The sequence below is a fragment of the Mixophyes fleayi genome, chromosome 4, assembly GCF_038048845.1.
Source record: "Mixophyes fleayi isolate aMixFle1 chromosome 4, aMixFle1.hap1, whole genome shotgun sequence".
NCBI classification, from domain to species: Eukaryota; Metazoa; Chordata; class Amphibia; order Anura; family Limnodynastidae; genus Mixophyes; species Mixophyes fleayi.
This window is the reverse complement of record NC_134405.1, coordinates 52,175,420-52,191,999: the sequence shown is the minus strand read 5'-3', so window position 1 is coordinate 52,191,999 and position 16,580 is coordinate 52,175,420. Positions and strand designations below refer to the sequence as shown.

Below are 16,580 nucleotides of genomic sequence, written 5' to 3'. Positions count from 1 at the left end.
AGCAGCAGAAAGCACTTTTGGCAAATCCTGGACTCATAAGCATATAAATTCCCACAATTCAGTGCTCTAAGCCAAAGAATAGATTTGTCTCGCCACAATTGAAAAGAGATCTACGTTGCAAGTGCTGATTGCCACATTCAAATTCAGTCAACTTTGCGCAGTGGCATTACCGTAACCAATGAGGTGAAACCGAGGTGTGGTTATTGCTAGTTGAAAACTTTTCCCAATACCCCGCCATGATGACTTGCAATATAGTCAGCATTGGCAATTTTTGTTAGTCTCCTAGGAGACTGTTAGTTATGGTGAATGAAAGATGATTGGACACAGCAGCAGAAAGCCCTTTTGGCAAATCCTGGACTCATAAGCATATAAACTCCCACAATTCAGTGCTCTAAACCAAAGAATAGATTTGTCTGGCCACAATTGGAAAGAGATCTACGTCGCAAGTGCTGATTGCCACATCCAAATTCAGTCAACTTTGCGCAGTGGCATTACCGTAACCAATGAGGTCAAACCAAAGTGTGGTTATTGCTAGATGAAAACTTTTCCCAATACCCCGCCATGATGACTTGCAATATAGTCAGCATTGGCAATTTTTGTTAGTCTCCTAGGAGACTGTTAGTTATGGTGAATGAAAGATGATTGGACACAGCAGCAGAAAGCCCTTTTGGCAAATACTGGACTCATAAGTATATAAACTCCCACAATTCAGTGCTCTAAGCCAAAGAATAGATTTGTCTCGCCACAATTGGAAAGAGATCTACGTCGCAAGTGCTGATTGCCACATCCAAATTCAGTCAACTTTGCGCAGTGGCATTACCGTAACCAATGAGGTCAAACCGAGGTGTGGTTATTGCTAGTTGAAAACTTTTCCCAATACCCCGCCATGATGACTTGCAATATAGTCAGCATTGGCAATTTTTGTTAGTCTCCTAGGAGACTGTTAGTTATGGTGAATGAAAGATGATTGGACACAGCAGCAGAAAGCCCTTTTGGCAAATCCAGGACTCATAAGCATATAAACTCCCACAATTCAGTGCTCTAAGCCAAAGAATAGATTTGTCTCGCCACAATTGAAAAGAGATCTACGTCGCAAGTGCTGATTGCCACATCCAAATTCAGTCAACTTTGCGCAGTGGCATTACTGTAACCAATGAGGTCAAACTGAGGTGTGGTTATTGCTAGTTGAAAACTTTTCCCAATACCCCGCCATGATGACTTGCAATATAGTCAGCATTGGCAATTTTTGTTAGTCTCCTAAGAGACTGTTAGTTATGGTGAATGAAAGATGATTGGACACAGCAGCAGAAAGCACTTTTGGCAAATCCTGGACTCATAAGCATATAAATTCCCACAATTCAGTGCTCTAAGCCAAAGAATAGATTTGTCTCGCCACAATTGAAAAGAGATCTACGTCGCAAGTGCTGATTGCCACATCTGAATTCAGGCAACTTTGCGCAGTGGCATTACCGTAACCAATGAGGTCAAACCGAGGTGTGGTTATTTCTAGTTGAAAACTTTTCCCAATACCCCGCCATGATGACTTGCAATATAGTCAGCATTGGCAATTTTTGTTAGTCTCCTAGGAGACTGTTAGTGATGGTGAATGAAAGATGATTGGACACAGCAGCAGAAAGCCCTTTTGGCAAATCCTGGACTCATAAGCATATAAACTCCCACAATTCAGTGCTCTAAGCCAAAGAATAGATTTGTCTCGCCACAATTGGAAAGAGCTCTACGTCGCAAGTGCTGATTGCCACATCCAAATTCAGTCAACTTTGCGCAGTGGCATTACTGTAACCAATGAGGTCAAACCGAGGTGTGGTTATTGCTAGTTGAAAACTTTTCCCAATACCCCGCCATGATGACTTGCAATATAGTCAGCATTGGCAATTTTTGTTAGTCTCCTAGGAGACTGTTAGTTATGGTGAATGAAAGATGATTGGACACAGCAGCAGAAAGCACTTTTGGCAAATCCTGGACTCATAAGCATATAAATTCCCACAATTCAGTGCTCTAAGCCAAAGAATAGATTTGTCTCGCCACAATTGAAAAGAGATCTACGTCGCAAGTGCTGATTGCCACATCTAAATTCAGTCAACTTTGCGCAGTGGCATTACCGTAACCAATGAGGTCAAACCGAGGTGTGGTTATTGCTAGTTGAAAACTTTTCCCAATACCCCGCCATGATGACTTGCAATATAGTCAGCATTGGCAATTTTTGTTAGTCTCCTAGGAGACTGTTAGTGATGGTGAATGAAAGATGATTGGACACAGCAGCAGAAAGCCCTTTTGGCAAATCCTGGACTCATAAGCATATAAACTCCCACAATTCAGTGCTCTAAGCCAAAGAATAGATTTGTCTCGCCACAATTGGAAAGAGCTCTACGTCGCAAGTGCTGATTGCCACATCCAAATTCAGTCAACTTTGCGCAGTGGCATTACTGTAACCAATGAGGTCAAACCGAGGTGTGGTTATTGCTAGTTGAAAACTTTTCCCAATACCCCGCCATGATGACTTGCAATATAGTCAGCATTGGCAATTTTTGTTAGTCTCCTAGGAGACTGTTAGTTATGGTGAATGAAAGATGATTGGACACAGCAGCAGAAAGCACTTTTGGCAAATCCTGGACTCATAAGCATATAAATTCCCACAATTCAGTGCTCTAAGCCAAAGAATAGATTTGTCTCGCCACAATTGAAAAGAGATCTACGTCGCAAGTGCTGATTGCCACATCTAAATTCAGTCAACTTTGCGCAGTGGCATTACCGTAACCAATGAGGTCAAACCGAGGTGTGGTTATTGCTAGTTGAAAACTTTTCCCAATACCCTGCCATGATGACTTGCAATATAGTCAGCATTGGCAATTTTTGTTAGTCTCCTAGGAGACTGTTAGTGATGGTGAATGAAAGATGATTGGACACAGCAGCAGAAAGCCCTTTTGGCAAATCCTGGACTCATAAGCATATAAATTCCCACAATTCAGTGCTCTAAGCCAAAGAATAGATTTGTCTCGCCACAATTGAAAAGAGATCTACGTCGCAAGTGCTGATTGCCACATCTAAATTCAGGCAACTTTGCGCAGTGGCATTACCGTAACCAATGAGGTCAAACCGAGGTGTGGTTATTGCTAGTTGAAAACTTTTCCCAATACCCCGCCATGATGACTTGCAATATAGTCAGCATTGGCAATTTTTGTTAGTCTCCTAGGAGACTGTTAGTGATGGTGAATGAAAGATGATTGGACACAGCAGCAGAAAGCCCTTTTGGCAAATCCTGGACTCATAAGCATATAAACTCCCACAATTCAGTGCTCTAAGCCAAAGAATAGATTTGTCTCGCCACAATTGGAAAGAGCTCTACGTCGCAAGTGCTGATTGCCACATCCAAATTCAGTCAACTTTGCGCAGTGGCATTACTGTAACCAATGAGGTCAAACCGAGGTGTGGTTATTGCTAGTTGAAAACTTTTCCCAATACCCCGCCATGATGACTTGCAATATAGTCAGCATTGGCAATTTTTGTTAGTCTCCTAGGAGACTGTTAGTTATGGTGAATGAAAGATGATTGGACACAGCAGCAGAAAGCACTTTTGGCAAATCCTGGACTCATAAGCATATAAATTCCCACAATTCAGTGCTCTAAGCCAAAGAATAGATTTGTCTCGCCACAATTGAAAAGAGATCTACGTCGCAAGTGCTGATTGCCACATCTAAATTCAGTCAACTTTGCGCAGTGGCATTACCGTAACCAATGAGGTCAAACCGAGGTGTGGTTATTGCTAGTTGAAAACTTTTCCCAATACCCCGCCATGATGACTTGCAATATAGTCAGCATTGGCAATTTTTGTTAGTCTCCTAGGAGACTGTTAGTGATGGTGAATGAAAGATGATTGGACACAGCAGCAGAAAGCCCTTTTGGCAAATCCTGGACTCATAAGCATATAAACTCCCACAATTCAGTGCTCTAAGCCAAAGAATAGATTTGTCTCGCCACAATTGGAAAGAGCTCTACGTCGCAAGTGCTGATTGCCACATCCAAATTCAGTCAACTTTGCGCAGTGGCATTACCGTAACCAATGAGGTCAAACCGAGGTGTGGTTATTGCTAGTTGAAAACTTTTCCCAATACCCCGCCATGATGACTTGCAATATAGTCAGCATTGGCAATTTTTGTTAGTCTCCTAAGAGACTGTTAGTTATGGTGAATGAAAGATGATTGGACACAGCAGCAGAAAGCACTTTTGGCAAATCCTGGACTCATAAGCATATAAATTCCCACAATTCAGTGCTCTAAGCCAAAGAATAGATTTGTCTCGCCACAATTGGAAAGAGCTCTACGTCGCAAGTGCTGATTGCCACATCCAAATTCAGTCAACTTTGCGCAGTGGCATTACTGTAACCAATGAGGTCAAACCGAGGTGTGGTTATTGCTAGTTGAAAACTTTTCCCAATACCCCGCCATGATGACTTGCAATATAGTCAGCATTGGCAATTTTTGTTAGTCTCCTAGGAGACTGTTAGTTATGGTGAATGAAAGATGATTGGACACAGCAGCAGAAAGCACTTTTGGCAAATCCTGGACTCATAAGCATATAAATTCCCACAATTCAGTGCTCTAAGCCAAAGAATAGATTTGTCTCGCCACAATTGAAAAGAGATCTACGTCGCAAGTGCTGATTGCCACATCTAAATTCAGTCAACTTTGCGCAGTGGCATTACCGTAACCAATGAGGTCAAACCGAGGTGTGGTTATTGCTAGTTGAAAACTTTTCCCAATACCCTGCCATGATGACTTGCAATATAGTCAGCATTGGCAATTTTTGTTAGTCTCCTAGGAGACTGTTAGTGATGGTGAATGAAAGATGATTGGACACAGCAGCAGAAAGCCCTTTTGGCAAATCCTGGACTCATAAGCATATAAATTCCCACAATTCAGTGCTCTAAGCCAAAGAATAGATTTGTCTCGCCACAATTGAAAAGAGATCTACGTCGCAAGTGCTGATTGCCACATCTAAATTCAGGCAACTTTGCGCAGTGGCATTACCGTAACCAATGAGGTCAAACCGAGGTGTGGTTATTGCTAGTTGAAAACTTTTCCCAATACCCCGCCATGATGACTTGCAATATAGTCAGCATTGGCAATTTTTGTTAGTCTCCTAGGAGACTGTTAGTGATGGTGAATGAAAGATGATTGGACACAGCAGCAGAAAGCCCTTTTGGCAAATCCTGGACTCATAAGCATATAAACTCCCACAATTCAGTGCTCTAAGCCAAAGAATAGATTTGTCTCGCCACAATTGGAAAGAGCTCTACGTCGCAAGTGCTGATTGCCACATCCAAATTCAGTCAACTTTGCGCAGTGGCATTACTGTAACCAATGAGGTCAAACCGAGGTGTGGTTATTGCTAGTTGAAAACTTTTCCCAATACCCCGCTATGATGACTTGCAATATAGTCAGCATTGGCAATTTTTGTTAGTCTCCTAGGAGACTGTTAGTTATGGTGAATGAAAGATGATTGGACACAGCAGCAGAAAGCACTTTTGGCAAATCCTGGACTCATAAGCATATAAATTCCCACAATTCAGTGCTCTAAGCCAAAGAATAGATTTGTCTCGCCACAATTGAAAAGAGATCTACGTCGCAAGTGCTGATTGCCACATCTAAATTCAGTCAACTTTGCGCAGTGACATTACCGTAACCAATGAGGTCAAACCGAGGTGTGGTTATTGCTAGTTGAAAACTTTTCCCAATACCCCGCCATGATGACTTGCAATATAGTCAGCATTGGCAATTTTTGTTAGTCTCCTAGGAGACTGTTAGTGATGGTGAATGAAAGATGATTGGACACAGCAGCAGAAAGCCCTTTTGGCAAATCCTGGACTCATAAGCATATAAACTCCCACAATTCAGTGCTCTAAGCCAAAGAATAGATTTGTCTCGCCACAATTGGAAAGAGCTCTACGTCGCAAGTGCTGATTGCCACATCCAAATTCAGTCAACTTTGCGCAGTGGCATTACCGTAACCAATGAGGTCAAACCGAGGTGTGGTTATTGCTAGTTGAAAAGTTTTCCCAATACCCCGCCATGATGACTTGCAATATAGTCAGCATTGGCAATTTTTGTTAGTCTACTAGGAGACTGTTAGTTATGGTGAATGAAAGATAATTGGACACAGCAGCAGAAAGCCCTTTTGGCAAATACTGGACTCATAAGCATATAAACTCCCACAATTCAGTGCTCTAAGCCAAAGAATAGATTTGTCTCGCCACAATTGGAAAGAGCTCTACGTCGCAAGTGCTGATTGCCACATCCAAATTCAGTCAACTTTGCGCAGTGGCATTACCGTAACCAATGAGGTCAAACCGAGGTGTGGTTATTGCTAGTTGAAAAGTTTTCCCAATACCCCGCCATGATGACTTGCAATATAGTCAGCATTGGCAATTTTTGTTAGTCTCCTAGGAGACTGTTAGTTATGGTGAATGAAAGATAATTGGACACAGCAGCAGAAAGCCCTTTTGGCAAATCCTGGACTCATAAGCATATAAACTCCCACAATTCAGTGCTCTAAGCCAAAGAATAGATTTGTCTCTCCACAATTGGAAAGAGATCTACGTCGCAAGTGCTGATTGCCACATCCAAATTCAGTCAACTTTGCGCAGTGGCATTACCGTAACCAATGAGGTCAAACCGAGGTGTGGTTATTGCTAGTTGAAAACTTTTCCCAATACCCCGCCATGATGACTTGCAATATAGTCAGCATTGGCAATTTTTGTTAGTCTCCTAGGAGACTGTTAGTTATGGTGAATGAAAGATGATTGGACACAGCAGCAGAAAGCCCTTTTGGCAAATATTGGACTCATAAGTATATAAACTCCCACAATTTAGTGCTCTAAGCCAAAGAATAGATTTGTCTCGCCACAATTGGAAAGAGACTTACGTCTCAAGTGCTGATTGCCACATCCAAATTCAGTCAACTTTGCAAGTGGCATTACCGTAACCAATGAGGTCAAACCGAGGTGTGGTTATTGCTAGTTGAAAACTTTTCCCAATACCCCGCCATGATGACTTGCAATATAGTCAGCATTGGCAATTTTTGTTAGTCTCCTAGGAGACTGTTAGTGATGGTGAATGAAAGATGATTGGACACAGCAGCAGAAAGCCCTTTTGGCAAATCCTGGACTCATAAGCATATAAACTCCCACAATTCAGTGCTCTAAGCCAAAGAATAGATTTGTCTCGCCACAATTGGAAAGAGCTCTACGTCGCAAGTGCTGATTGCCACATCCAAATTCAGTCAACTTTGCGCAGTGGCATTACCGTAACCAATGAGGTTAAACCGAGGTGTGGTTATTGCTAGTTGAAAACTTTTCCCAATACCCCGCCATGATGACTTGCAATATAGTCAGCATTGGCAATTTTTGTTAGTCTCCTAGGAGACTGTTAGTGATGGTGAATGAAAGATGATTGGACACAGCAGCAGAAAGCCCTTTTGGCAAATCCTGGACTCATAAGCATATAAACTCCCACAATTCAGTGCTCTAAGCCAAAGAATAGATTTGTCTCGCCACAATTGGAAAGAGCTCTACGTCGCAAGTGCTGATTGCCACATCCAAATTCAGTCAACTTTGCGCAGTGGCATTACTGTAACCAATGAGGTCAAACCGAGGTGTGGTTATTGCTAGTTGAAAACTTTTCCCAATACCCCGCCATGATGACTTGCAATATAGTCAGCATTGGCAATTTTTGTTAGTCTCCTAGGAGACTGTTAGTTATGGTGAATGAAAGATGATTGGACACAGCAGCAGAAAGCACTTTTGGCAAATCCTGGACTCATAAGCATATAAATTCCCACAATTCAGTGCTCTAAGCCAAAGAATAGATTTGTCTCGCCACAATTGAAAAGAGATCTACGTCGCAAGTGCTGATTGCCACATCTAAATTCAGTCAACTTTGCGCAGTGGCATTACCGTAACCAATGAGGTCAAACCGAGGTGTGGTTATTGCTAGTTGAAAACTTTTCCCAATACCCCGCCATGATGACTTGCAATATAGTCAGCATTGGCAATTTTTGTTAGTCTCCTAGGAGACTGTTAGTGATGGTGAATGAAAGATGATTGGACACAGCAGCAGAAAGCCCTTTTGGCAAATCCTGGACTCATAAGCATATAAATTCCCACAATTCAGTGCTCTAAGCCAAAGAATAGATTTGTCTCGCCACAATTGAAAAGAGATCTACGTCGCAAGTGCTGATTGCCACATCTAAATTCAGGCAACTTTGCGCAGTGGCATTACCGTAACCAATGAGGTCAAACTGAGGTGTGGTTATTGCTAGTTGAAAACTTTTCCCAATACCCCGCCATGATGACTTGCAATATAGTCAGCATTGGCAATTTTTGTTAGTCTCCTAGGAGACTGTTAGTGATGGTGAATGAAAGATGATTGGACACAGCAGCAGAAAGCCCTTTTGGCAAATCCTGGACTCATAAGCATATAAACTCCCACAATTCAGTGCTCTAAGCCAAAGAATAGATTTGTCTCGCCACAATTGGAAAGAGCTCTACGTCGCAAGTGCTGATTGCCACATCCAAATTCAGTCAACTTTGCGCAGTGGCATTACTGTAACCAATGAGGTCAAACCGAGGTGTGGTTATTGCTAGTTGAAAACTTTTCCCAATACCCCGCCATGATGACTTGCAATATAGTCAGCATTGGCAATTTTTGTTAGTCTCCTAGGAGTCTGTTAGTTATGGTGAATGAAAGATGATTGGACACAGCAGCAGAAAGCACTTTTGGCAAATCCTGGACTCATAAGCATATAAATTCCCACAATTCAGTGCTCTAAGCCAAAGAATAGATTTGTCTCGCCACAATTGAAAAGAGATCTACGTCGCAAGTGCTGATTGCCACATCTAAATTCAGTCAACTTTGCGCAGTGGCATTACCGTAACCAATGAGGTCAAACCGAGGTGTGGTTATTGCTAGTTGAAAACTTTTCCCAATACCCCGCCATGATGACTTGCAATATAGTCAGCATTGGCAATTTTTGTTAGTCTCCTAGGAGACTGTTAGTGATGGTGAATGAAAGATGATTGGACACAGCAGCAGAAAGCCCTTTTGGCAAATCCTGGACTCATAAGCATATAAACTCCCACAATTCAGTGCTCAAAGCCAAAGAATAGATTTGTCTCGCCACAATTGGAAAGAGCTCTACGTCGCAAGTGCTGATTGCCACATCCAAATTCAGTCAACTTTGCGCAGTGGCATTACCGTAACCAATGAGGTCAAACCGAGGTGTGGTTATTGCTAGTTGAAAACTTTTCCCAATACCCCGCCATGATGACTTGCAATATAGTCAGCATTGGCAATTTTTGTTAGTCTCCTAAGAGACTGTTAGTTATGGTGAATGAAAGATGATTGGACACAGCAGCAGAAAGCACTTTTGGCAAATCCTGGACTCATAAGCATATAAATTCCCACAATTCAGTGCTCTAAGCCAAAGAATAGATTTGTCTCGCCACAATTGAAAAGAGATCTACGTTGCAAGTGCTGATTGCCACATCTAAATTCAGTCAACTTTGCGCAGTGGCATTACCGTAACCAATGAGGTCAAACCGAGGTGTGGTTATTGCTAGTTGAAAACTTTTCCCAATACCCCGCCATGATGACTTGCAATATAGTCAGCATTGGCAATTTTTGTTAGTCTCCTAGGAGACTGTTAGTTATGGTGAATGAAAGATAATTGGACACAGCAGCAGAAAGCCCTTTTGGCAAATACTGGACTCATAAGCATATAAACTCCCACAATTCAGTGCTCTAAGCCAAAGAATAGATTTGTCTCGCCACAATTGGAAAGAGCTCTACGTCGCAAGTGCTGATTGCCACATCCAAATTCAGTCAACTTTGCGCAGTGGCATTACCGTAACCAATGAGGTCAAACCGAGGTGTGGTTATTGCTAGTTGAAAACTTTTCCCAATACCCCGCCATGATGACTTGCAATATAGTCAGCATTGGCAATTTTTGTTAGTCTCCTAGGAGACTGTTAGTTATGGTGAATGAAAGATAATTGGACACAGCAGCAGAAAGCCCTTTTGGCAAATCCTGGACTCATAAGCATATAAACTCCCACAATTTAGTGCTCTAAGCCAAAGAATAGATTTGTCTCGCCACAATTGGAAAGAGATCTACGTCGCAAGTGCTGATTGCCACATCCAAATTCAGTCAACTTTGCGCAGTGGCATTACCGTAACCAATGAGGTCAAACCGAGGTGTGGTTATTGCTAGTTGAAAACTTTTCCCAATACCCCGCCATGATGACTTGCAATATCGTCAGCATTGGCAATTTTTGTTAGTCTCCTAGGAGACTGTTAGTGATGGTGAATGAAAGATGATTGGACACAGCAGCAGAAAGCCCTTTTGGCAAATCCTGGACTCATAAGCATATAAACTCCCACAATTCAGTGCTCTAAGCCAAAGAATAGATTTGTCTCGCCACAATTGGAAAGAGACTTACGTCTCAAGTGCTGATTGCCACATCCAAATTCAGTCAACTTTGCAAGTGGCATTACTGTAACCAATGAGGTCAAACCGAGGTGTGGTTATTGCTAGTTGAAAACTTTTCCCAATACCCCGCCATGATGACTTGCAATATAGTCAGCATTGGCAATTTTTGTTAGTCTCCTAGAAGACTGTTAGTTATGGTGAATGAAAGATGATTGGACACAGCAGCAGAAAGCCCTTTTGGCAAATCCTGGACTCATAAGCATATAAACTCCCACAATTTAGTGCTCTAAGCCAAAGAATAGATTTGTCTCGCCACAATTGGAAAGAGCTCTACGTCGCAAGTGCTGATTGCCACATCCAAATTCAGCCAACTTTGCGCAGTGGCATTACCGTAACCAATGAGGTCAAACCGAGGTGTGGTTATTGCTAGTTGAAAACTTTTCCCAATATCCCGCCATGATGACTTGCAATATAGTCAGCATTGGCAATTTTTGTTAGTCTCCTAGGAGACTTTTAGTTATGGTGAATGAAAGATGATTGGACACAGCAGCAGAAAGCCCTTTTGGCAAATCCTGGACTCATAAGCATATAAACTCCCACAATTCAGTGCTCTAAGCCAAAGAATAGATTTGTCTCTACACAATTGGAAAGAGCTCTACGTCGCAAGTGCTGATTGCCACATCCAAATTCAGTCAACTTTGCGCAGTGGCATTACTGTAACCAATGAGGTCAAACCGAGGTGTGGTTATTGCTAGTTGAAAACTTTTCCCAATACCCCGCCATGATGACTTGCAATATAGTCAGCATTGGCAATTTTTGTTAGTCTCCTAGGAGACTGTTAGTTATGGTGAATGAAAGATAATTGGACACAGCTGCAGAAAGCCTTTTTGGCAAATACTGGACTCATAAGCATATAAACTCCCACAATTCAGTGCTCTAAGCCAAAGAATAGATTTGTCTCGCCACAATTGGAAAGAGCTCTACGTCGCAAGTGCTGATTGCCACATCCAAATTCCGTCAACTTTGCGCAGTGGCATTACCGTAGCCAATGAGGTCAAACCGAGGTGTGGTTATTGCTAGTTGAAAACTTTTCCCAATACCCTGCCATGATGACTTGCAATATAGTCAGCATTGGCAATTTTTGTTAGTCTCCTAGGAGACTGTTAGTTATGGTGAATGAAAGATGATTGGACACAGCAGCAGAAGCCCTTTTGGCAAATCCTGGACTCATAAGCATATAAACTCCCACAATTCAGTGCTCTAAGCCAAAGAATAGATTTGTCTCTCCACAATTGGAAAGAGATCTACGTCGCAAGTGCTGATTGCCACATCCGAATTCAGTCAACTTTGCGCAGTGGCATTACCGTAACCAATGAGGTCAAACCGAGGTGTGGTTATTGCTAGTTGAAAACTTTTCCCAATACCCCGCCATGATGACTTGCAATATAGTCAGCATTGGCAATTTTTGTTAGTCTCCTAGGAGACTGTTAGTTATGGTGAATGAAAGATGATTGGACACAGCAGCAGAAAGCCCTTTTGGCAAATACTGGACTCATAAGTATATAAACTCCCACAATTTAGTGCTCTAAGCCAAAGAATAGATTTGTCTCGCCACAATTGGAAAGAGATCTACGTCGCAAGTGCTGATTGCCACATCCAAATTCAGTCAACTTTGCGCAGTGGCATTACCGTAACCAATGAGGTCAAACCGAGGTGTGGTTATTGCTAGTTGAAAACTTTTCCCAATACCCCGCCATGATGACTTGCAATATAGTCAGCATTGGCAATTTTTGTTAGTCTCCTAGGAGACTGTTAGTTATGGTGAATGAAAGATGATTGGACACAGCAGCAGAAAGCCCTTTTGGCAAATCCTGGACTCATAAGCATATAAACTCCCACAATTCAGTGCTCTAAGCCAAAGAATAGATTTGTCTCGCCACAATTGGAAAGAGCTCTATGTCGCAAGTGCTGATTGCCACATCCAAATTCAGTCAACTTTGCGCAGTGGCATTACCGTAACCAATGAGGTCAAACTGAGGTGTGGTTATTGCTAGTTGAAAACTTTTCCCAATACCCTGCCATGATGACTTGCAATATAGTCAGCATTGGCAATTTTTGTTAGTCTCCTAGGAGACTGTTAGTTATGGTGAATGAAAGATGATTGGACACAGCAGCAGAAAGCCCTTTTGGCAAATCCTGGACTCATAAGCATATAAACTCCCACAATTCAGTGCTCTAAGCCAAAGAATAGATTTGTCTCTACACAATTGGAAAGAGCTCTACGTCGCAAGTGCTGATTGCCACATCCAAATTCAGTCAACTTTGCGCAGTGGTATTACCGTAACCAATGAGGTCAAACCGAGGTGTGGTTATTGCTAGTTGAAAACTTTTCCCAATACCCCGCCATGATGACTTGCAATATAGTCAGCATTGGCAAATTTTGTTAGTCTCCTAGGAGACTATTAGTGATGGTGAATGAAAAATGATTGGACACAGCAGCAGAAAGCCCTTTTGGCAAATCCTGGACTCATAAGCATATAAACTCCCACAATTCAGTGCTCTAAGCGAAAGAATAGATTTGTCTCGCCACAATTGAAAAGAGATCTACGTCGCAAGTGCTGATTGCTACATCCAAATTCAGTCAACTTTGCGCAGTGGCATTACCGTAACCAATGAGGTCAAACCGAGCTGTGGTTATTGCTAGTTGAAAACTTTTCCCAATACCCCGCCATGATGACTTGCAATATAGTCAGCATTGGCAGTTTTTGTTAGTCTCCTAGGAGACTGTTAGTGATGGTGAATGAAAGATGATTGGACACAGCAGCAGAAAGCACTTTTGGCAAATCCTGGACTCATAAGCATATAAACTCCCACAATTCAGTGCTCTAAGCCAAAGAATAGATTTGTCTCGCCACAATTGGAAAAAGCTCTACGTCGCAAGTGCTGATTGCCACATCCAAATTCAGTCAACTTTGCGCAGTGGCATTACCGTAACCAATGAGGTCAAACCAAGGTGTGGTTATTGCTAGTTGAAAGCTTTTCCCAATACCCCGCTATGATGACTTGCAATATAGTCAGCATTGGCAATTTTTGTTAGTCTCCTAGGAGACTGTTAGTTATGGTGAATGAAAGATGATTGGACACAGCAGCAGAAAGCCCTTTTGGCAAATCCTGGACTCATAAGCATATAAACTCCCACAATTCAGTGCTCTAAGCCAAAGAATAGATTTGTCTCTCCACAATTGGAAAGAGATCTACGTCGCAAGTGCTGATTGCCACATCCAAATTCAGTCAACTTTGCGCAGTGGCATTACCGTAACCAATGAGGTCAAACCGAGGTGTGGTTATTGCTAGTTGAAAACTTTTCCCAATACCCCGCCATGATGACTTGCAATATAGTCAGCATTGGCAATGTTTGTTAGTCTCCTAGGAGACTGTTAGTGATGGTGAATGAAAGATGATTGGACACAGCAGCAGAAAGCCCTTTTGGCAAATCCTGGACTCATAAGCATATAAACTCCCACAATTCAGTGCTCTAAGCCAAAGAATAGATTTGTCTCGCCACAATTGGAAAGAGCTCTACGTCGCAAGTGCTGATTGCCACATCCAAATTCAGTCAACTTTGCGCAGTGGCATTACCGTAACCAATGAGGTCAAACCAAGGTGTGGTTATTGCTAGTTGAAAGCTTTTCCCAATACCCCGCTATGATGACTTGCAATATAGTCAGCATTGGCAATTTTTGTTAGTCTCCTAGGAGACTGTTAGTTATGGTGAATGAAAGATGATTGGACACAGCAGCAGAAAGCCCTTTTGGCAAATCCTGGACTCATAAGCATATAAACTCCCACAATTCAGTGCTCTAAGCCAAAGAATAGATTTGTCTCTCCACAATTGGAAAGAGATCTACGTCGCAAGTGCTGATTGCCACATCCAAATTCAGTCAACTTTGCGCAGTGGCATTACCGTAACCAATGAGGTCAAACCGAGGTGTGGTTATTGCTAGTTGAAAACTTTTCCCAATACCCCGCCATGATGACTTGCAATATAGTCAGCATTGGCAATGTTTGTTAGTCTCCTAGGAGACTGTTAGTGATGGTGAATGAAAGATGATTGGACACAGCAGCAGAAAGCCCTTTTGGCAAATCCTGGACTCATAAGCATATAAACTCCCACAATTCAGTGCTCTAAGCCAAAGAATAGATTTGTCTCGCCACAATTGGAAAGAGCTCTACGTCGCAAGTGCTGATTGCCACATCCAAATTCAGTCAACTTTGCGCAGTGGCATTACCGTAACCAATGAGGTCAAACCAAGGTGTGGTTATTGCTAGTTGAAAGCTTTTCCCAATACCCCGCTATGATGACTTGCAATATAGTCAGCATTGGCAATTTTTGTTAGTCTCCTAGGAGACTGTTAGTTATGGTGAATGAAAGATGATTGGACACAGCAGCAGAAAGCCCTTTTGGCAAATCCTGGACTCATAAGCATATAAACTCCCACAATTCAGTGCTCTAAGCCAAAGAATAGATTTGTCTCGCCACAATTGGAAAGAGCTCTATGTCGCAAGTGCTGATTGCCACATCCAAATTCAGTCAACTTTGCGCAGTGGCATTACCGTAACCAATGAGGTCAAACTGAGGTGTGGTTATTGCTAGTTGAAAACTTTTCCCAATACCCTGCCATGATGACTTGCAATATAGTCAGCATTGGCAATTTTTGTTAGTCTCCTAGGAGACTGTTAGTTATGGTGAATGAAAGATGATTGGACACAGCAGCAGAAAGCCCTTTTGGCAAATCCTGGACTCATAAGCATATAAACTCCCACAATTCAGTGCTCTAAGCCAAAGAATAGATTTGTCTCTACACAATTGGAAAGAGCTCTACGTCGCAAGTGCTGATTGCCACATCCAAATTCAGTCAACTTTGCGCAGTGGTATTACCGTAACCAATGAGGTCAAACCGAGGTGTGGTTATTGCTAGTTGAAAACTTTTCCCAATACCCCGCCATGATGACTTGCAATATAGTCAGCATTGGCAAATTTTGTTAGTCTCCTAGGAGACTATTAGTGATGGTGAATGAAAAATGATTGGACACAGCAGCAGAAAGCCCTTTTGGCAAATCCTGGACTCATAAGCATATAAACTCCCACAATTCAGTGCTCTAAGCGAAAGAATAGATTTGTCTCGCCACAATTGAAAAGAGATCTACGTCGCAAGTGCTGATTGCTACATCCAAATTCAGTCAACTTTGCGCAGTGGCATTACCGTAACCAATGAGGTCAAACCGAGCTGTGGTTATTGCTAGTTGAAAACTTTTCCCAATACCCCGCCATGATGACTTGCAATATAGTCAGCATTGGCAATTTTTGTTAGTCTCCTAGGAGACTGTTAGTGATGGTGAATGAAAGATGATTGGACACAGCAGCAGAAAGCACTTTTGGCAAATCCTGGACTCATAAGCATATAAACTCCCACAATTCAGTGCTCTAAGCCAAAGAATAGATTTGTCTCGCCACAATTGGAAAAAGCTCTACGTCGCAAGTGCTGATTGCCACATCCAAATTCAGTCAACTTTGCGCAGTGGCATTACCGTAACCAATGAGGTCAAACCAAGGTGTGGTTATTGCTAGTTGAAAGCTTTTCCCAATACCCCGCTATGATGACTTGCAATATAGTCAGCATTGGCAATTTTTGTTAGTCTCCTAGGAGACTGTTAGTTATGGTGAATGAAAGATGATTGGACACAGCAGCAGAAAGCCCTTTTGGCAAATCCTGGACTCATAAGCATATAAACTCCACAATTCAGTGCTCTAAGCCAAAGAATAGATTTGTCTCTCCACAATTGGAAAGAGATCTACGTCGCAAGTGCTGATTGCCACATCCAAATTCAGTCAACTTTGCGCAGTGGCATTACCGTAACCAATGAGGTCAAACCGAGGTGTGGTTATTGCTAGTTGAAAACTTTTCCCAATACCCCGCCATGATGACTTGCAATATAGTCAGCATTGGCAATGTTTGTTAGTCTCCTATGAGACTGTTAGTGATGGTGAATGAAAGATGATTGGACACAGCAGCAGA

At 42.3% G+C, this 16,580-nt stretch overlaps 51 non-coding genes across 51 annotated transcripts; all 51 read left to right on the top strand.

Moving 5' to 3' along the window:
- The first annotated feature begins 149 nt into the window (after window positions 1–149).
- On the top strand, window positions 150–290 carry LOC142155891 (U4 spliceosomal RNA). Its single transcript, XR_012691976.1, has one exon. It is a non-coding gene; the product is annotated as a U4 spliceosomal RNA (small nuclear RNA).
- A 184-nt stretch (window positions 291–474) lies between these two features.
- LOC142156179 (U4 spliceosomal RNA) lies at window positions 475–615 on the top strand. The gene has a single exon (XR_012692250.1). It is a non-coding gene; the product is annotated as a U4 spliceosomal RNA (small nuclear RNA).
- Window positions 616–799: 184 nt separating this feature from the next.
- LOC142155812 (U4 spliceosomal RNA) lies at window positions 800–940 on the top strand. The gene has a single exon (XR_012691901.1). It is a non-coding gene; the product is annotated as a U4 spliceosomal RNA (small nuclear RNA).
- A 184-nt stretch (window positions 941–1,124) lies between these two features.
- Window positions 1,125–1,265, top strand: LOC142156036 (U4 spliceosomal RNA). Its single transcript, XR_012692114.1, has one exon. It is a non-coding gene; the product is annotated as a U4 spliceosomal RNA (small nuclear RNA).
- Window positions 1,266–1,449: 184 nt separating this feature from the next.
- On the top strand, window positions 1,450–1,590 carry LOC142156051 (U4 spliceosomal RNA). Its single transcript, XR_012692128.1, has one exon. It is a non-coding gene; the product is annotated as a U4 spliceosomal RNA (small nuclear RNA).
- A 184-nt stretch (window positions 1,591–1,774) lies between these two features.
- LOC142155932 (U4 spliceosomal RNA) lies at window positions 1,775–1,915 on the top strand. Its single transcript, XR_012692016.1, has one exon. It is a non-coding gene; the product is annotated as a U4 spliceosomal RNA (small nuclear RNA).
- A 184-nt stretch (window positions 1,916–2,099) lies between these two features.
- Window positions 2,100–2,240, top strand: LOC142155810 (U4 spliceosomal RNA). Its single transcript, XR_012691899.1, has one exon. It is a non-coding gene; the product is annotated as a U4 spliceosomal RNA (small nuclear RNA).
- A 184-nt stretch (window positions 2,241–2,424) lies between these two features.
- LOC142155931 (U4 spliceosomal RNA) lies at window positions 2,425–2,565 on the top strand. The gene has a single exon (XR_012692015.1). It is a non-coding gene; the product is annotated as a U4 spliceosomal RNA (small nuclear RNA).
- Window positions 2,566–2,749: 184 nt separating this feature from the next.
- LOC142156102 (U4 spliceosomal RNA) lies at window positions 2,750–2,889 on the top strand. Its single transcript, XR_012692177.1, has one exon. It is a non-coding gene; the product is annotated as a U4 spliceosomal RNA (small nuclear RNA).
- A 185-nt stretch (window positions 2,890–3,074) lies between these two features.
- LOC142156070 (U4 spliceosomal RNA) lies at window positions 3,075–3,214 on the top strand. Its single transcript, XR_012692146.1, has one exon. It is a non-coding gene; the product is annotated as a U4 spliceosomal RNA (small nuclear RNA).
- A 185-nt stretch (window positions 3,215–3,399) lies between these two features.
- Window positions 3,400–3,539, top strand: LOC142156100 (U4 spliceosomal RNA). Its single transcript, XR_012692175.1, has one exon. It is a non-coding gene; the product is annotated as a U4 spliceosomal RNA (small nuclear RNA).
- A 185-nt stretch (window positions 3,540–3,724) lies between these two features.
- LOC142156068 (U4 spliceosomal RNA) lies at window positions 3,725–3,864 on the top strand. Its single transcript, XR_012692144.1, has one exon. It is a non-coding gene; the product is annotated as a U4 spliceosomal RNA (small nuclear RNA).
- A 185-nt stretch (window positions 3,865–4,049) lies between these two features.
- Window positions 4,050–4,190, top strand: LOC142155748 (U4 spliceosomal RNA). The gene has a single exon (XR_012691839.1). It is a non-coding gene; the product is annotated as a U4 spliceosomal RNA (small nuclear RNA).
- A 184-nt stretch (window positions 4,191–4,374) lies between these two features.
- LOC142156099 (U4 spliceosomal RNA) lies at window positions 4,375–4,514 on the top strand. The gene has a single exon (XR_012692174.1). It is a non-coding gene; the product is annotated as a U4 spliceosomal RNA (small nuclear RNA).
- A 185-nt stretch (window positions 4,515–4,699) lies between these two features.
- Window positions 4,700–4,839, top strand: LOC142156101 (U4 spliceosomal RNA). The gene has a single exon (XR_012692176.1). It is a non-coding gene; the product is annotated as a U4 spliceosomal RNA (small nuclear RNA).
- Window positions 4,840–5,024: 185 nt separating this feature from the next.
- Window positions 5,025–5,164, top strand: LOC142156067 (U4 spliceosomal RNA). Its single transcript, XR_012692143.1, has one exon. It is a non-coding gene; the product is annotated as a U4 spliceosomal RNA (small nuclear RNA).
- A 185-nt stretch (window positions 5,165–5,349) lies between these two features.
- On the top strand, window positions 5,350–5,489 carry LOC142156140 (U4 spliceosomal RNA). Its single transcript, XR_012692214.1, has one exon. It is a non-coding gene; the product is annotated as a U4 spliceosomal RNA (small nuclear RNA).
- A 185-nt stretch (window positions 5,490–5,674) lies between these two features.
- LOC142156108 (U4 spliceosomal RNA) lies at window positions 5,675–5,814 on the top strand. The gene has a single exon (XR_012692183.1). It is a non-coding gene; the product is annotated as a U4 spliceosomal RNA (small nuclear RNA).
- Window positions 5,815–5,999: 185 nt separating this feature from the next.
- Window positions 6,000–6,138, top strand: LOC142156143 (U4 spliceosomal RNA). Its single transcript, XR_012692217.1, has one exon. It is a non-coding gene; the product is annotated as a U4 spliceosomal RNA (small nuclear RNA).
- Window positions 6,139–6,324: 186 nt separating this feature from the next.
- On the top strand, window positions 6,325–6,464 carry LOC142156111 (U4 spliceosomal RNA). Its single transcript, XR_012692186.1, has one exon. It is a non-coding gene; the product is annotated as a U4 spliceosomal RNA (small nuclear RNA).
- A 185-nt stretch (window positions 6,465–6,649) lies between these two features.
- On the top strand, window positions 6,650–6,789 carry LOC142156066 (U4 spliceosomal RNA). The gene has a single exon (XR_012692142.1). It is a non-coding gene; the product is annotated as a U4 spliceosomal RNA (small nuclear RNA).
- Window positions 6,790–6,974: 185 nt separating this feature from the next.
- On the top strand, window positions 6,975–7,113 carry LOC142156203 (U4 spliceosomal RNA). The gene has a single exon (XR_012692273.1). It is a non-coding gene; the product is annotated as a U4 spliceosomal RNA (small nuclear RNA).
- A 185-nt stretch (window positions 7,114–7,298) lies between these two features.
- Window positions 7,299–7,438, top strand: LOC142155994 (U4 spliceosomal RNA). Its single transcript, XR_012692075.1, has one exon. It is a non-coding gene; the product is annotated as a U4 spliceosomal RNA (small nuclear RNA).
- A 185-nt stretch (window positions 7,439–7,623) lies between these two features.
- LOC142156098 (U4 spliceosomal RNA) lies at window positions 7,624–7,763 on the top strand. Its single transcript, XR_012692173.1, has one exon. It is a non-coding gene; the product is annotated as a U4 spliceosomal RNA (small nuclear RNA).
- Window positions 7,764–7,948: 185 nt separating this feature from the next.
- On the top strand, window positions 7,949–8,088 carry LOC142156065 (U4 spliceosomal RNA). The gene has a single exon (XR_012692141.1). It is a non-coding gene; the product is annotated as a U4 spliceosomal RNA (small nuclear RNA).
- A 185-nt stretch (window positions 8,089–8,273) lies between these two features.
- Window positions 8,274–8,413, top strand: LOC142156107 (U4 spliceosomal RNA). Its single transcript, XR_012692182.1, has one exon. It is a non-coding gene; the product is annotated as a U4 spliceosomal RNA (small nuclear RNA).
- Window positions 8,414–8,598: 185 nt separating this feature from the next.
- On the top strand, window positions 8,599–8,738 carry LOC142156097 (U4 spliceosomal RNA). Its single transcript, XR_012692172.1, has one exon. It is a non-coding gene; the product is annotated as a U4 spliceosomal RNA (small nuclear RNA).
- A 185-nt stretch (window positions 8,739–8,923) lies between these two features.
- Window positions 8,924–9,063, top strand: LOC142156064 (U4 spliceosomal RNA). The gene has a single exon (XR_012692140.1). It is a non-coding gene; the product is annotated as a U4 spliceosomal RNA (small nuclear RNA).
- A 185-nt stretch (window positions 9,064–9,248) lies between these two features.
- On the top strand, window positions 9,249–9,389 carry LOC142155747 (U4 spliceosomal RNA). Its single transcript, XR_012691838.1, has one exon. It is a non-coding gene; the product is annotated as a U4 spliceosomal RNA (small nuclear RNA).
- A 184-nt stretch (window positions 9,390–9,573) lies between these two features.
- On the top strand, window positions 9,574–9,713 carry LOC142156062 (U4 spliceosomal RNA). The gene has a single exon (XR_012692138.1). It is a non-coding gene; the product is annotated as a U4 spliceosomal RNA (small nuclear RNA).
- Window positions 9,714–9,898: 185 nt separating this feature from the next.
- LOC142156061 (U4 spliceosomal RNA) lies at window positions 9,899–10,038 on the top strand. Its single transcript, XR_012692137.1, has one exon. It is a non-coding gene; the product is annotated as a U4 spliceosomal RNA (small nuclear RNA).
- A 185-nt stretch (window positions 10,039–10,223) lies between these two features.
- LOC142156091 (U4 spliceosomal RNA) lies at window positions 10,224–10,363 on the top strand. The gene has a single exon (XR_012692166.1). It is a non-coding gene; the product is annotated as a U4 spliceosomal RNA (small nuclear RNA).
- Window positions 10,364–10,548: 185 nt separating this feature from the next.
- On the top strand, window positions 10,549–10,688 carry LOC142156209 (U4 spliceosomal RNA). Its single transcript, XR_012692279.1, has one exon. It is a non-coding gene; the product is annotated as a U4 spliceosomal RNA (small nuclear RNA).
- A 184-nt stretch (window positions 10,689–10,872) lies between these two features.
- Window positions 10,873–11,012, top strand: LOC142156071 (U4 spliceosomal RNA). The gene has a single exon (XR_012692147.1). It is a non-coding gene; the product is annotated as a U4 spliceosomal RNA (small nuclear RNA).
- Window positions 11,013–11,197: 185 nt separating this feature from the next.
- Window positions 11,198–11,337, top strand: LOC142156096 (U4 spliceosomal RNA). The gene has a single exon (XR_012692171.1). It is a non-coding gene; the product is annotated as a U4 spliceosomal RNA (small nuclear RNA).
- A 185-nt stretch (window positions 11,338–11,522) lies between these two features.
- LOC142156125 (U4 spliceosomal RNA) lies at window positions 11,523–11,662 on the top strand. Its single transcript, XR_012692199.1, has one exon. It is a non-coding gene; the product is annotated as a U4 spliceosomal RNA (small nuclear RNA).
- A 184-nt stretch (window positions 11,663–11,846) lies between these two features.
- On the top strand, window positions 11,847–11,986 carry LOC142156060 (U4 spliceosomal RNA). The gene has a single exon (XR_012692136.1). It is a non-coding gene; the product is annotated as a U4 spliceosomal RNA (small nuclear RNA).
- Window positions 11,987–12,171: 185 nt separating this feature from the next.
- On the top strand, window positions 12,172–12,311 carry LOC142156059 (U4 spliceosomal RNA). The gene has a single exon (XR_012692135.1). It is a non-coding gene; the product is annotated as a U4 spliceosomal RNA (small nuclear RNA).
- A 185-nt stretch (window positions 12,312–12,496) lies between these two features.
- On the top strand, window positions 12,497–12,637 carry LOC142156058 (U4 spliceosomal RNA). Its single transcript, XR_012692134.1, has one exon. It is a non-coding gene; the product is annotated as a U4 spliceosomal RNA (small nuclear RNA).
- Window positions 12,638–12,821: 184 nt separating this feature from the next.
- On the top strand, window positions 12,822–12,962 carry LOC142156020 (U4 spliceosomal RNA). The gene has a single exon (XR_012692098.1). It is a non-coding gene; the product is annotated as a U4 spliceosomal RNA (small nuclear RNA).
- Window positions 12,963–13,146: 184 nt separating this feature from the next.
- Window positions 13,147–13,287, top strand: LOC142156141 (U4 spliceosomal RNA). Its single transcript, XR_012692215.1, has one exon. It is a non-coding gene; the product is annotated as a U4 spliceosomal RNA (small nuclear RNA).
- Window positions 13,288–13,471: 184 nt separating this feature from the next.
- Window positions 13,472–13,612, top strand: LOC142156137 (U4 spliceosomal RNA). The gene has a single exon (XR_012692211.1). It is a non-coding gene; the product is annotated as a U4 spliceosomal RNA (small nuclear RNA).
- Window positions 13,613–13,796: 184 nt separating this feature from the next.
- Window positions 13,797–13,937, top strand: LOC142155984 (U4 spliceosomal RNA). Its single transcript, XR_012692065.1, has one exon. It is a non-coding gene; the product is annotated as a U4 spliceosomal RNA (small nuclear RNA).
- Window positions 13,938–14,121: 184 nt separating this feature from the next.
- Window positions 14,122–14,262, top strand: LOC142156136 (U4 spliceosomal RNA). The gene has a single exon (XR_012692210.1). It is a non-coding gene; the product is annotated as a U4 spliceosomal RNA (small nuclear RNA).
- A 184-nt stretch (window positions 14,263–14,446) lies between these two features.
- On the top strand, window positions 14,447–14,587 carry LOC142155983 (U4 spliceosomal RNA). The gene has a single exon (XR_012692064.1). It is a non-coding gene; the product is annotated as a U4 spliceosomal RNA (small nuclear RNA).
- Window positions 14,588–14,771: 184 nt separating this feature from the next.
- LOC142156135 (U4 spliceosomal RNA) lies at window positions 14,772–14,912 on the top strand. Its single transcript, XR_012692209.1, has one exon. It is a non-coding gene; the product is annotated as a U4 spliceosomal RNA (small nuclear RNA).
- Window positions 14,913–15,096: 184 nt separating this feature from the next.
- Window positions 15,097–15,237, top strand: LOC142156055 (U4 spliceosomal RNA). The gene has a single exon (XR_012692132.1). It is a non-coding gene; the product is annotated as a U4 spliceosomal RNA (small nuclear RNA).
- A 184-nt stretch (window positions 15,238–15,421) lies between these two features.
- On the top strand, window positions 15,422–15,562 carry LOC142156019 (U4 spliceosomal RNA). The gene has a single exon (XR_012692097.1). It is a non-coding gene; the product is annotated as a U4 spliceosomal RNA (small nuclear RNA).
- Window positions 15,563–15,746: 184 nt separating this feature from the next.
- Window positions 15,747–15,887, top strand: LOC142156086 (U4 spliceosomal RNA). The gene has a single exon (XR_012692161.1). It is a non-coding gene; the product is annotated as a U4 spliceosomal RNA (small nuclear RNA).
- Window positions 15,888–16,071: 184 nt separating this feature from the next.
- On the top strand, window positions 16,072–16,212 carry LOC142156134 (U4 spliceosomal RNA). Its single transcript, XR_012692208.1, has one exon. It is a non-coding gene; the product is annotated as a U4 spliceosomal RNA (small nuclear RNA).
- Window positions 16,213–16,395: 183 nt separating this feature from the next.
- Window positions 16,396–16,536, top strand: LOC142155980 (U4 spliceosomal RNA). The gene has a single exon (XR_012692062.1). It is a non-coding gene; the product is annotated as a U4 spliceosomal RNA (small nuclear RNA).
- Window positions 16,537–16,580: the final 44 nt, after the last annotated feature.